Below are 12,411 nucleotides of genomic sequence, written 5' to 3'. Positions count from 1 at the left end.
CCCCTCTGGTCCAACCTCCGGAGAATTCCCTCCACATCTCTGTGCCCTTCTCTGCGTCCATCCTTCCCCTGGATGTGCTCACACCTGTCCACACAGGGAGAGCCTTGACTCGCCAGGGGGGGCTGCTCCAGACACGCAGGTGCCGGGAACCGGCACAACGACCTGAGGTGCGTCTCTCTGGAATCCGAGCGCAGAATGTCCCCAGCGGGTTCCAGAAACGTCCCACCCCGACGAACCACTCCAGGGCCTGCATGGGGCTGAGCTTCTGCTTCGTGTGTCTGCAAAGCCCTGGGGTCCCGGCTGCCTTGGCCGGGCTTCCTGGGTCCACACAGATGGGCATGTCCTCTGGACCCAGATGGCGGAACTGGGGCCTGTGCCCCTCGTCTCGCTTGCCGGGGTCAAGGTTGCCCTCATGTAAATAAGTGTCTCCAGACTAGCCGGAGGAATTGGGTTGTGGCTGGAGGGTCTGTGCGAGCCAGGAGGGTGGACCGTGGTCTGCAGCCGGCACACCTCCAGGAGCCTGCTCATTCCCGAGTTCTCAACGGAGAGAGCGCCACAGCTGTCGCCAGCCCTTCCCTCCGCGCCTCCGGGCTGGTCAGGGGGAGGAGGTCAGGCACAACTGGAGATACCGCGGATGTTTGTCCACAGGTCAGAGGAGCTCCAAGCCCCCCACCCGCCCCGCACCCTCTGTTCTGCCCGACCCCGGCCACAGCGCCCACCTGCTGCCCCTCCCGAGCTCAGAGCGCCCCAGGAGTTTTGTCCCTGGACAGAGTGGACTCTGTCCCGTCCGCCGGCCACAAGGCACAGAGGGAGGAGATCTGACCGTGGGCACCGGCACCCGGAGCCTTCAGACCCAGCCGTTCCTCTTCTGGAGCTTCCGCCACAGCCAAGAGAGGTGCTGAGCGACGCATGGATGCTGAGCTGCGTGGGGAATGGCAGGGACTGACCGGAAATACCCTGACCCTCTGGGGCCAGGATGGACGTCCACGCATCCAGCTGGCCCGAGGCGGGAGGGACTCTCAGGTGCCCCCAGCGGGACAACGCCACGCCAACCAGGACAGTGACCATAACCAGAGCGGCGTGGCTGGCGGGGAACCTACTTCCCATTTTCAAACTTTTGCAATTACTTCCACTCTTTCCACGTCAATGTATTTGCTGGTACAATATTCAATTCAAGAAAAATTGCTTAAGATAAGACTAATGTTGAAGTGGCCAAAACTACTGTAACATTCCCAACCTGCTCTTAAGGGAAAAGTCTTCTCTTGTGTGGATTCCGTCTGCAAGGCGCCAAGCAGGACAGGTGCCCACAGGCCGACGCCTGGCCTCACTCGACCCATCAGCCCTCAGGCTGCTTCCTGAGGCTCCATCTTCTCAGTATTTCCTCCGTCTTTTCTTCCTCCGTTGTCTTGACACAACTCACTCTCCTGAGGAAGGGAGGCCACGAGGGCAGCCAGGAGCCTGCTGGTCAGGACGTCAGGGGTCTGGGGAGACCGCTGTGGTCTCAGGACCACCTGGCCGGCAATGGAGTGACCATCTCTGCAGTCCCCAGGGTCTAAACCACCACGGTGTCTCTGATTCTGCCCACTCCCTGCAACGTGGGAGCTGCTGTCCCAGTTTACTGCGGGAACCCCTCCCGGGGAAGTTTCTGGCCCTTCATCCACGCACAGTCCTGTTTGCTGGTTGAGCTGCAAGTGGGCAGCATTGCCAACCGCACGCCCTGGAGGTCTGTCCAGGCCTGGAGACCTCTGCGTGGCTGGGTGACAGGACCAGAGGGCCAGCCCAGCGTTTTTCTGGATTCACACCGCTGCCTTTGGCACAGAGCTAGGCAGCAGAACATTTGTGTGCGGCTGGTGGTAGACAGAGTGGGGAAGCTGGGGTGCTGCGTCTGTGTGCCAAGCGGCGGTTTCTCAAGGCATGATCTCACCCAAGAACGGGGAGAGGGGGAGCCGCTGAGAGGCCACCAGAAGATGCAAGCCCGTTGGTGGGACTATGCAGAGGCAGTCACGTGCCAAAAGCTTGCCAGAGCTGCTCGGGCTGCAGGAACAGAAGGGTGGCAGGAGAGGCTCTCAGGATGGTCACTACTGACCACTGGGGAGGGCAGCCCATGGCCACTTCCAGGACAAAGACCCAGGGAGAAAACTGGGCATGGAGGGGACGACGGTTAGGAGCGGCCCCAGGCTGGCCCCGTCCCTACTGGGCATGTGGCCAGCCGGTCCCTCTCCCGCAGGGAATCAGCACGTGCGGCCAGTGGGTCCCTTTCCTGCAGAGAATCACCATGTGTGGTCAGCTTGTCCGTTTCCTGCAGAGACCCCCCCCCCCGCTGCCCTACGTGCTGGCTGCAGCCATCCTCATAAACCTGCTGGCTGATGACGGCAGGCCAAGGGCTGGGGGCCGAGGGGCCTGAGTGAGGTCCTCTCTGCTAGACTCTCCAGGGCGGGGCCTTCAGGGCAGAGAGCTGGCCCAGACTTGCAGCTCCCAGAGGGGAGCCCAGGGGAGGGCCGGGCACTGCAGGCTGTATGGTCTGTCCTTGGATCCTCAGTGCTCTGTGGCCGCCACAGCTGAGCAAGCACCTGGGGACCCAGCAGAGCCCGGCCACGCCGACACCCTTGCCCTGTGGCCCTCTCTGTGCTGGGGAGTCTCCTTGGGGGGTGTTGGGGGGAAGCCATGGGCCTCAGCTGAGGCTAGGCTACAGTCACAAGTGAGCATCCCGGTGCAGGGCCAGCACGGGGGGTGGGGACCGGGGCCTGGGACCCTCCTCTGCCCGGAAGGACAGTGTTCTGCAGTGACACTGCCTGTGGACCTCCAGGCCGGCTGTTGTCCCTGTGGATGAGCTCCTGCTGGGCTTAGTGGACACGTGAGAGCATGTGGCGGGTCCCCAGCCCTCAGTGCAGTGGCCGCACCCCCACCCTCCTGGCTCATGAGACCCAGAAGGACCGCGTGGCACCCAGCAGGACAGGCAGGGTCAGGGGATGGTGGGCGTCTGCCGGCCGGGCATCATGCAACCCTCCCGTGGCGTTTGTGGAGTAAAGGACGCCCCCTTCAGTGTCCACTCTGTTCTCGCACCTTCTGCTCCTTTCTGATGGGCCACAGGCCTGGTGAGAACCCAGGGGCCTGTCCCTCCAGGGACATGGGCCACTTCGGTGCAGAGACATGGGGGCCCCCTGGGCTGAGGTCCTGCAGCGGCCTCGAGGGGGGCCCCTGCGTGTCTTCTGCTCTTTGGGCCCCAAGCTGGTCCCTGAAGAAGGCCTGAAGCTGGGGGCAGATCAGAGGCCTGGGCCCTGCTGGGCGGGGTCCGGGGGGGGGCGCCAGTGCGCTGGGCCAGACCTGACCACTAGAGAGACGCCCGCCCACCCAAACCCCTCCTCCCCACCCTGGTTTAGAGGGTCAGCCCCTCCAGACGTGCTGTAGGCTGTCTCGGGGTGGGGGGGAGCACAGGGAGGGGCTCGGACACACGGCCCTCACTCTCTGGCTCAGCTTCCAGCAGGACACGGCTTCCGAGGAGACGGAGGCTCCAAGCCCTGAAAGACGTTGGCTTCGCAGAAGCCGGGGCTGCGGGGCGTCTCCCACCAGAGTGACGACTGCGTGTGGGGTGTGCTAAGCTCAGGATGCCAGTGTCGGTTTGTGCATGTGTCTGTGTGGGCGTGTGTGTCTGCGTGGGTGCGGCCAGGTGTGAACGTGTGTGGGTCTGCGTGTGTGTGTCCGGGTGGGTGAGGCCGTGAGTGTGTTTACGGCTGAGACCCGGCCTCTGCGCTGCCCATGGGTCCTTAGAGGATGTTGCTGTGTGGATCTTACACGTGAATTTTGGAATTGGTCCTGGGGGCCGTCACCAGCCAGGACCACCCAGGCAAAGCCGCACGAGGCCGCGGCCCCTCCCACGGACCCCGGGGTCCTTTCTCCAGTGACCATTGAGGCCTCCTCAGGAGGGCAGGGTGGGCGGCCCCGACCCATGCAGGTGCATCCAGAGCCAGGCTGGGAGCCAGGCTGGAATCGGGCCCATGTCAGTGCCCCATGAAGGTGCCCTGGTCTGCAAGGCGGGAACCGAGGGTGGAGAGCTCTGTCCCAAGGAGCCGGCGGAGCCACAGAGGCGGCCTGCAGCCACTCAGCTATGTCCCCGCCGTAAGGAGAGGACACTCCTCCTGGCCGTGCGGACCGGCTGGCTGGCCTCCGGGCTGTCTGCATTTGGCCAAGTCAGGGACCATTCCTCCTGAGGGCTCTGAGGCTGTTGGCAGAGGTGTGATGGCCGTGGGGTCATTTCCCCCTCCCGGGAACTGGGGAGGCAGCCGCGAGTCGGGGGTGCTGAGCGCTTGCATGAGCCCTCCCTCTGCAGACAGGGCTCACAATTTTCAAGCGAGTTTTAATTACCCCCTTTACAAATGAGTGAGCTGAGGTTGGCAGATGTGGGTGAACAATGGCCTCAGGCCTGGGGCTGTGGTGAGCCAGAGGTGGCATCTGGGCCAGACCCCGGTTCGAGCGGTCCAGGCGCCCTCGGGCCTCCTCGCACAGGCAGCTCCTCTTCCTCCTGCTCGACTCTGGCTGGACTTCTGCATCTCCGTGCTGAGCTCTGGCCCACGGAGGCTTCATACTCAGTTCATCACAAACCATCTCCAGCCTCTGGGTCCACAGCCCTGGGCCGGACTGGCCACCCACCCCTGTCCTACAGGCCCCCCGGGCCCGAGGGGCTCCACCTGGGAGCTGAGGCTCCTGGTGGACGAGTGGGCTTAGGGTTCCTCCCAAGCTCTGGCTGGAGCAGCTTGGTCGCTCGTCCTAGATCCGCAGACACGTGGTCTGGAGACCTCCTGCCAGGGAGCAGTGCCTTTGAGAGGCTGCGCCAAAGCGTCCTTGTTCCATTTGAGAGTTTGTGAGATGCTCCATTCGACCTGAAACCCCCCTCTCTGAATCCCGAAGAGGTTTTCGTCACAGCTGGTCCTCCACTCAGGGTGCAGCTCTGCCGTCCCACGAGGGCCAGGGCCTTGCCATCCGCTGACCACTGTGCACACCTGCAGGGACACGGCCAAGCCAAGACCAACAGCCCAGGGGCTGAGGGCAACCCGGCTGACCCAGCCCCCAAACAGCAACCCCCCTCCGCCGGGCACCACCACGGGCCACACCTCGGATAACACCCAGCTGCCCCATTAACAGCGCGAGACGCTGGTGCCTGGGAGAAGGCTTCCTGCATCTGCGGACACACGACTGTCCAGCAGCCGCAGTTCATCTCAGCGGACGGCGGCCTCTGCCAGCGTGATTTGTATCTGGCCCAAGGACTGTTTGGAAATGGGACAGCCTCGTTCAGATGTCGTTTCCATGACCGGCATTGCAGAAGCTCATGAGCACGAAGCAGCACTGAGAGCTGGCGGGCCGGCTGATCCGTTTCTTTCCTGGCTCCGAAGCTCCTTGCCAGCTCAGAAGCGTTTGTTTTCCCCAAAGGACACATCTCAGGCCTCATCACCCCATCCTGCTGCAAGCGGAGGCGCTCTGTCCAGGGCGCGGCCCCGGGATTGGAGCCCCAGGTCCTAGTCTGGGGGCCCTAGGGGTGCATTTACAGACCCCGCCCTCGGGGTGGGCTCTGAGGGCCTCTTGCCCCTGTCCCCCCCGCCCCCGCCATAAAGCAGAGCTTGTGTGGTGACTTTCGGTCCAGCCACTGCTCTGTCCTGCTGCCCAGCCTGAGGACACAGGCCTCGCCAACCCCAGTCAAGGCGGAGTGAGGGTCCACTCTTGTGTCCTCGGCCCATGCGGCTGCGAGGCTCCTCCCCAGTGGCTGCCTGGCCACCTGCACCCGGACAGCCAGGTGTCACTGGCTGCGTCTGGCCTGCTTGCTCCTTCCACTCAGGCTGGGTGGGGCCCTAGGGACCTGCGGAGGGCTGGGGACCTGGCGGAAAATCAGGGCCCCCACTGCTCTGCAGACCTCATCACGGGTTGAACAGCAGCCCCGAGCTCAGCTCACCCCCGACTCAGCATTGCGGATGAAATTGGCCAGGATCAGGCCATTCTGGAGTAGGGGTGGGCCCAACACACCCCACCCCACAACCCAAAGACCCGTGTCCTTACGAGAGGAGACGCCCCGGGTGACCACGGGGCTGCATCCACAAGCCGGAGAACAGCACGGCCCTGACAACCACCACCCCCCGGGGGACGTGGGGCCGGTCCACCAGCAGCAGATTCTGGTCTCCAGAACCAAGAGGATAAACACTTGTCCTCAAGGCCCCTGGCTTGGGAAATTCATTGCGGCAGCCGTGGGAACTGACACCCCCAGCAGGCTCTCCAAACCTCCAAGGTCCCGAGCGGCTCCTGCTTCACACCTGCTCATCGGCTGCACTGAGGGCCGTGGGGCCGTTCTGTCCCCTCCAGGGGGCTGGTCTGTGGGGCCTCTGCAGACGGGCCCTGGGTGGACCCCATGGAGGGAGCAGAGGCAGGGCTGCTGGGAGACCTGCAGCAGATCTGTGGTTCCGTTGTTCCTCGACTCCCTTGGGAAGACAGAACTGCTGGGGCAGGACAGCGCGGAGCTGGGGCTGGCATAGACTTCCGGGTTTCAGGCGAGCTCCGCCCGTGCCTCTGCGTGACTCTCAGCAAGTGGCTCGACTTCTCCGCGTCTCACTTTCATGATATTCACTTTAAAGAGCAGGTTTATGGACGTTTAATGCAGCAGAGAGAAAGCAGACATACCTGCGGTGGGTAATTTGATGCCTTTGGTGTATGTATATGCCAGTGAGCCCCTCTCCACAGTGAGGAGACTGAGTGTCCCCTAACCCACAAGGCTCCCCTTGGCGACGCCTCCGCCCTGCTCACCTCCCCACTCGCGTCCCGGGCCAGCATCGTCTGCTGGGCCCCGTCCATCACGGTGCCTTGCCCAGCGCTGTATGCGGGTGGAACCGCACCGCGCACACGCCTTTCACCCGGTCTCGCTCCCTGAGCGCAGCGACTCGGAGACGCGTCCGTGTTGTGCCCGCGAATGGCTGACTCGCATCCTGACCTCCTTCCACTGTGTGGACACGCGGCGCCCGCACGTCCATCCACTGGTCGGCGAACATTTGCGATGTTTCCGTGTTCCGGACTCCGGAGGAGTTGCCATCCGTCTTCCCACAGAGCTGTTCACCCGCAAGCCCTTGCATTTCTCTCGGGGAAATACGGGGGACGATGACGGGCTCCCATGAGAGACACACAACTTTTTAAGACACAGGCAAAGTGTTTTCCCAGGTGTTTTATCAGTTGAGTCCCCACCGTGTGAACGACGTTCCAGACACGCTGTCCCCGCCTCTGGGTCGGGTTCTAGATCCCCCACACCTTCCCGACCCTCGGTGTAGCCTCTGAGCCATTTGAATCTTCGCCGTGTGATTCTCACCTGCACGGCCATAGTCGCTGCCGATGCCGAGCGTTTTACATGCTTCTCTGACGCTTCAATATCCATTTTAGTAATGGGCCCCTTCAAAATCCTTGCCAACGTTTACTGAGTTTTTTGTTTTCTAATAATCGAATTGTAAGGTTATACACTTTTATACCACCTGTATGTAAGGTTTTTATCAAAACGTCTGATTTGCAAAAGTTTTCTCCCAATCTGAAGTTTACCTTTCATTTTCCTGATGGTGTTTTCACAGGGCAGAAGTTCTTAATTTAATGAAACATAACTCATTTCTTTTTTCTTTCTTTATTTTTTCTTTTTGTTTTTTAGGGCCACACTTGTGGCATATGGAAATTCCCAGGCTAGGGGTTGAGTTGGAGCCATAGCCACTGGCCTACACCACAGCCACAGCAGTGAGGGATCCGAGCCTCGTCTTAGACCTGCACCACAGCTCACGGCAACACTGGATCCTTAACCCATGAGCGAGGCCAGGGATCGAACCTGCATCCTCACGGGTACTGGTCTGATTCGCTTCCGCCGCGCCGCAGTAGGAACTCCACGTGTTTCATTTTCAATGAAAATGCTGTAGCTGAGAAATCTTTGCCTGAGGTCACAACATCTATGTTTCTTCTAGAGGTTCTGTCGTTTCAGGTCTTACGTTTATGTCCAGGATCTATTCTGAGTTCCTTTTTGTACATGGTATAAAGTATTGCATTGAAGTTCTGGTTCAAATACGGATATCCAGCTTTCCAGCATCTTTTGTTTATAAGACTGCTCTCCTTGCTGAAGTGCCTTTGAAACTTTATCAAACTTATTTCCGGATTCTTGGTTCCATTCCACCGATTTGTCTGCGAGGGTGCCAACGACACACTGTCTTCATTGCTATGGGTGTAGAGCTGGTCTTAAAATGGGTCTCCAGTTTCCATCTTCTTTTCGAAGTGGTTTTGATTATATTAGGTTCTTTGCATTTCCATGTGACTTTTAGAATCTGCATGTCACTTTCTGCAAAAAAAGCCTGCTGAGATTTATAGAGGTTGCATTTAATCTATAAATTCATTTGAGGCGAGCTGAGCCTTCTGACCCACGAACACGTCACGCCCTGCCTTATTTAGACCGTCTTTACTTCTTCTCGGCAGTGTTTTTTCATCTTCATTGCATGTCTTTCATATCTTTATCAGATTTACCCTTAAGTATTTTGCATTTTTATGTGTCATAAGTAGTATTGCGCTTTGAATTTAAATTTCTGATTATTACGATGCAAGTACATGGGAATAAAATTAATTTTTAGATATTAGTCTTTTATTCTGCAAACTTGATAAATGCATTTATGGTTCTAGCAACTTCTTGCGGGTCTCATCAGCTTGTCCACATAGACAACCAGCCCCCTGGCATGTGAGCTTTTACTCTCTCCCGTTCGATTCGGACGCATTTTAGGTCTCCTCTCGCTGCCTCACGGGGAACAGAATGCTGAGGTGCTGCCACTCCTGGCCTCCATGGCTGAGCTGCCTTTGTCTGTGCTTCTTCACCTGAAAACCTGGGAGGGAAAACTCCCGCTTCACAGGAAGGTCAGGACGGCCCCTGTGCCCTCCGCGAAACCCTGCCCGGCCGTGCCCTGACGGTCACAATCTGAGCCGGGCTGGGTCCCCTCCTGACACGTGGGCTGAGGCTTTTATTCAGAGGAGGAGTGGGTGAGGGTCTGCAGTGGGTGGACGCAGTGGGAGCGTGGAGGGGCTGGCCTGGCCAGGGCCCCCGCTGGGTGCTCAGGGGCCTGAGCTCTGAGCCGCCTCCAGGACTGAGCCGGGGGAGACGCTGTGTGAGTCCCAGAGCTGTGTCAAGCAGGCTTTCCGGAGGCCAGGGCCGTGGGGTCACTCAGCTGGCCTCGCCGAGGCGCAAGCCTGGCCCCTGAGCGAGCGACCCGCACTGTTTCAGGCCCAGCAGCCCCTGCTCAGGCTCTGGAAGGCTCCCCGTGACCGAGTGCAGATTCCCAGGCCTTCGCCCACTTTCTACGACGTCGGCACTGGACCGGCTCCTCCCAGATCGAGAGCAGGACAGAGCATCGCGTCCCGTCCCCAGCTGCTGTCCCCTGGCCAGAGGCCCCGGCCCTTCCTCGGGGGGGTCTCCCCTCACACGGGACAGTTCCTTCCTTTACCGAGTGTGAGGGACTCCCTTTGGAAACGAGCTTTCAGCCTGGCCTGGAGCCCGGGGGTCCGGCAGGGCTGCTTCTGCTTCTCCTCCTGCAGAGCCCCTCCCCCTCCCCCACCCCCTCTCCCTCCTGCCGCCCATCCCCCCCCCCTCCCTCCACCCCTGCCCCCTTACCTCCCTGCACCCCCACCCCCCCAGCCCGGCCCCTGCTGCCCCAACACCAGCACCAGCGTGGGGAGAGGCTGGGACTTGAAGAGGAAGGGTCTGCGGAGCTGGGAGAGCAGATTCCGTGGACCTGTCTGGCCCAGGGGTCAGGAGGTCGCTGAGGCAGGAGGGGCCTGGGCAGCAGACTGGGAGCCCGGCCCCTCCAGCTTCATGTAGACAAACAAACAGATGGCAGGTGTCAGGGGGACAAAGAGCCATCTGTGCAGCGAGGCTGCCCCCCGATCTCTCACAGGGACTCCGTGAAAGCCACGCCTGCAGATAGCGCTGCCCACGGCCAGCAGGCCTCCTTGGGAGGACTTCTAAGACAGGCGGCCTCCATCCGAGGCTGCCAGGACGGCTCTGGCCCAGGGCTCTGGGGCTGTGGGGCTCTGCGGCACTCCACACCGGCCCCACAGGGCGGGGGCTGGGTCCGAAGGGCCCCTCCCCCCTTCCTCCTCCGCCCCCCATTGCAGTATCCACCGTCCTGCCCCGACGGCTGTGTGTCCCTGGAAGGCATGGCAGGCGCTCTGCCCTCGCCTGGGCTCTGGCCCACAGGGCTGCTTCTGGCTCAGGATTTAGGCCTCAGGCAGGTGGAATTTCCCCCAAGGGGACCAAGGGGATGGGGGTGGGGGTGGGGGCCATGACCCAGCAGCACTTGAAGAGGCAACAGAAGTGACAGGGCCACGTCCTGGATGCTCTGTGTCCAGGGCTGGCCCGTGGGAGGGGCTGACTCTTGTGGGGCCTCGGGACCCGACACACGAGGGGAGGCAACTGCCCAGGTGTCCTCTCGGCAGAGGCTTCTGGAGACTCCACCAGCACCTGCCACCCTTCCTGGGCCCCAGACCTGGCGCCCACCTGCCACACGTCCCCTCAGCTCTGAGGCAGGAGTGCCAGGGCCTCGGGGCTCCCCCCGAGCTTGCGGCCCTGAGTCCCGACTGGCGGCCCCGCTCCCACCTTCCCTGAGGGGCCAAACGTTTCAGCCTCCTGTCGGTTGATATTGGTGTAAAATATGACAAGACGGGGGCCGCAGGAGGCCCAGGGCTCAGACCTGCCGAGGCCGGGCCAGGCCAAGACCCCTGGAACGAAACAAACGAAACGTCCCCTCCCTCAAAGCCACTTGCCTGTGTCTTCCGTCCCGGGGTCGAGGGAGGGAGGTGGGGGCTCCTGCGGCCTCTCCACGTCCCACTCCCCACAGCTCCTCTGAGGACACGGGGGGGCTGTTTCGGACTGAATTCCGGAATATTCTAGAGTTTGATCTGGTTTATTCTCAAGAGAAAACAAAACTCAATTTCCTGTTTTGAAGGAAATTATTTCATAAGGGTCCTTCCAGACACTTAGAGACCACGGCCCTTCGTGTCCCGAGACGCCGTCACCGGGACTGGTCGGCCTGGTGCCGCTCGAGCGTCTCTGGGTCAACCTGAGGTGGGGGAGGGGCGCTCGCCCCAACTTTGGTCCCCAAGCCCCACCCAGAGTCCCTCCAGCCTGGGCTTGTGCGGAGGTGGAGGCTGAGGCCCTGGACCACCGCTGCTGGGCCTGTGCCCAGAGGTGGCGACCCAGAGGCTCCTCCTGGACGTAACTGTCACCCCCAGGCCCAGCCCCCGGGAGACCCGGAGAGGCTGTAGGGGGACGGTGACCCAGGCCCTGGTCCCGAGCCGTGGCCATGGGACCGACAGCAAGCAGGTGGGGAAAGGGTGCCTCTGTCCATCAGCCTCCGTCCTCGGCCCAGGTCTCGGGGTGCAGCCCACGTCCGACTGGGCTGGGGGACACTGACCCCGCCTTCACGGCTGCAGCTCCCAGGCCCCCCACGCTCCCCGTGGAGCCCACCCAGCAGCCCCGCAGGCCCACCCACCGCCGACAGCAGCCCCAAGAGCACAGACTCTGGGACACACATCTTATTCATCAGGGGTTTTTTTTCCTGTCGGCCGCGTGCTCCACAAGCAGAAGTGCCCTGGGCCAGGGACTGAAGCTACGCCACAGCTGTAAGCAGAGCCACAGCGGTGACAACACCAGATCCTTAACCCACTCAGCCACCAGGGAGCTCCTCGTCAGTGAGTTCAGACTCAGCTATAAACAGGTGCAAATCATTGGGACGAGGTGCAGATGAGCGACTGAGGTCAATTTTGAAAACAGCAACCCTGTGGCTTCATTTCGGATGAAAGTGTGACGCTCCTATGTGGCCGAAGTTGTCTTAAGGCTCCTCCGTCCCATCGACACAGTGGTGAGGCTGTCCTCTCCACCACGGCCACCGCTAAACAAACGCAGAGGCAGCGAGACCGCCGGGCTGGGGGCTAAAGGGCGCTCATTGGTCTCATAAAAGTGCCAGCTCGGCACCACGTTGCAGGTGCACAAGGGGCATCTGTGCGGGAGGCGCTGCTGCGCGCAGGTCGCGCTGCTTCAGGCGGTGGCGGTCCCCACCGCTGGGAGTGAGAATTCGCACTGCCAGTGGCCAGTGTGGGTGTTCTTTTCTATGTCCTAGTTCTACTTTGGATTTGATTTTCTATTCGAAACATAATTTCATATCTGTCAAATATAGCAGTAAAATTGGGGGTGTATTTATTTACAAGCCCGTCTCCTCCACGGTCCTCCTGACCGCCAGCCCTGTGCCCCCTCCTCCCGCATCCTCGCCTCTTCCCTGGACACCAGGAGGTCAGACAGCCTGCCCCCTGCGTCCTGGATGCACAGTGGGGGGGATTCCTGGGGACGCCTTCCTGCCCCTGTCCTTGGAGTAGGGG

This window comes from Sus scrofa, chromosome 1, assembly GCF_000003025.6.
Source record: "Sus scrofa isolate TJ Tabasco breed Duroc chromosome 1, Sscrofa11.1, whole genome shotgun sequence".
In the NCBI taxonomy this organism is placed as follows: domain Eukaryota; kingdom Metazoa; phylum Chordata; class Mammalia; order Artiodactyla; family Suidae; genus Sus; species Sus scrofa.
This window is presented reverse-complemented; position numbering follows the sequence as displayed.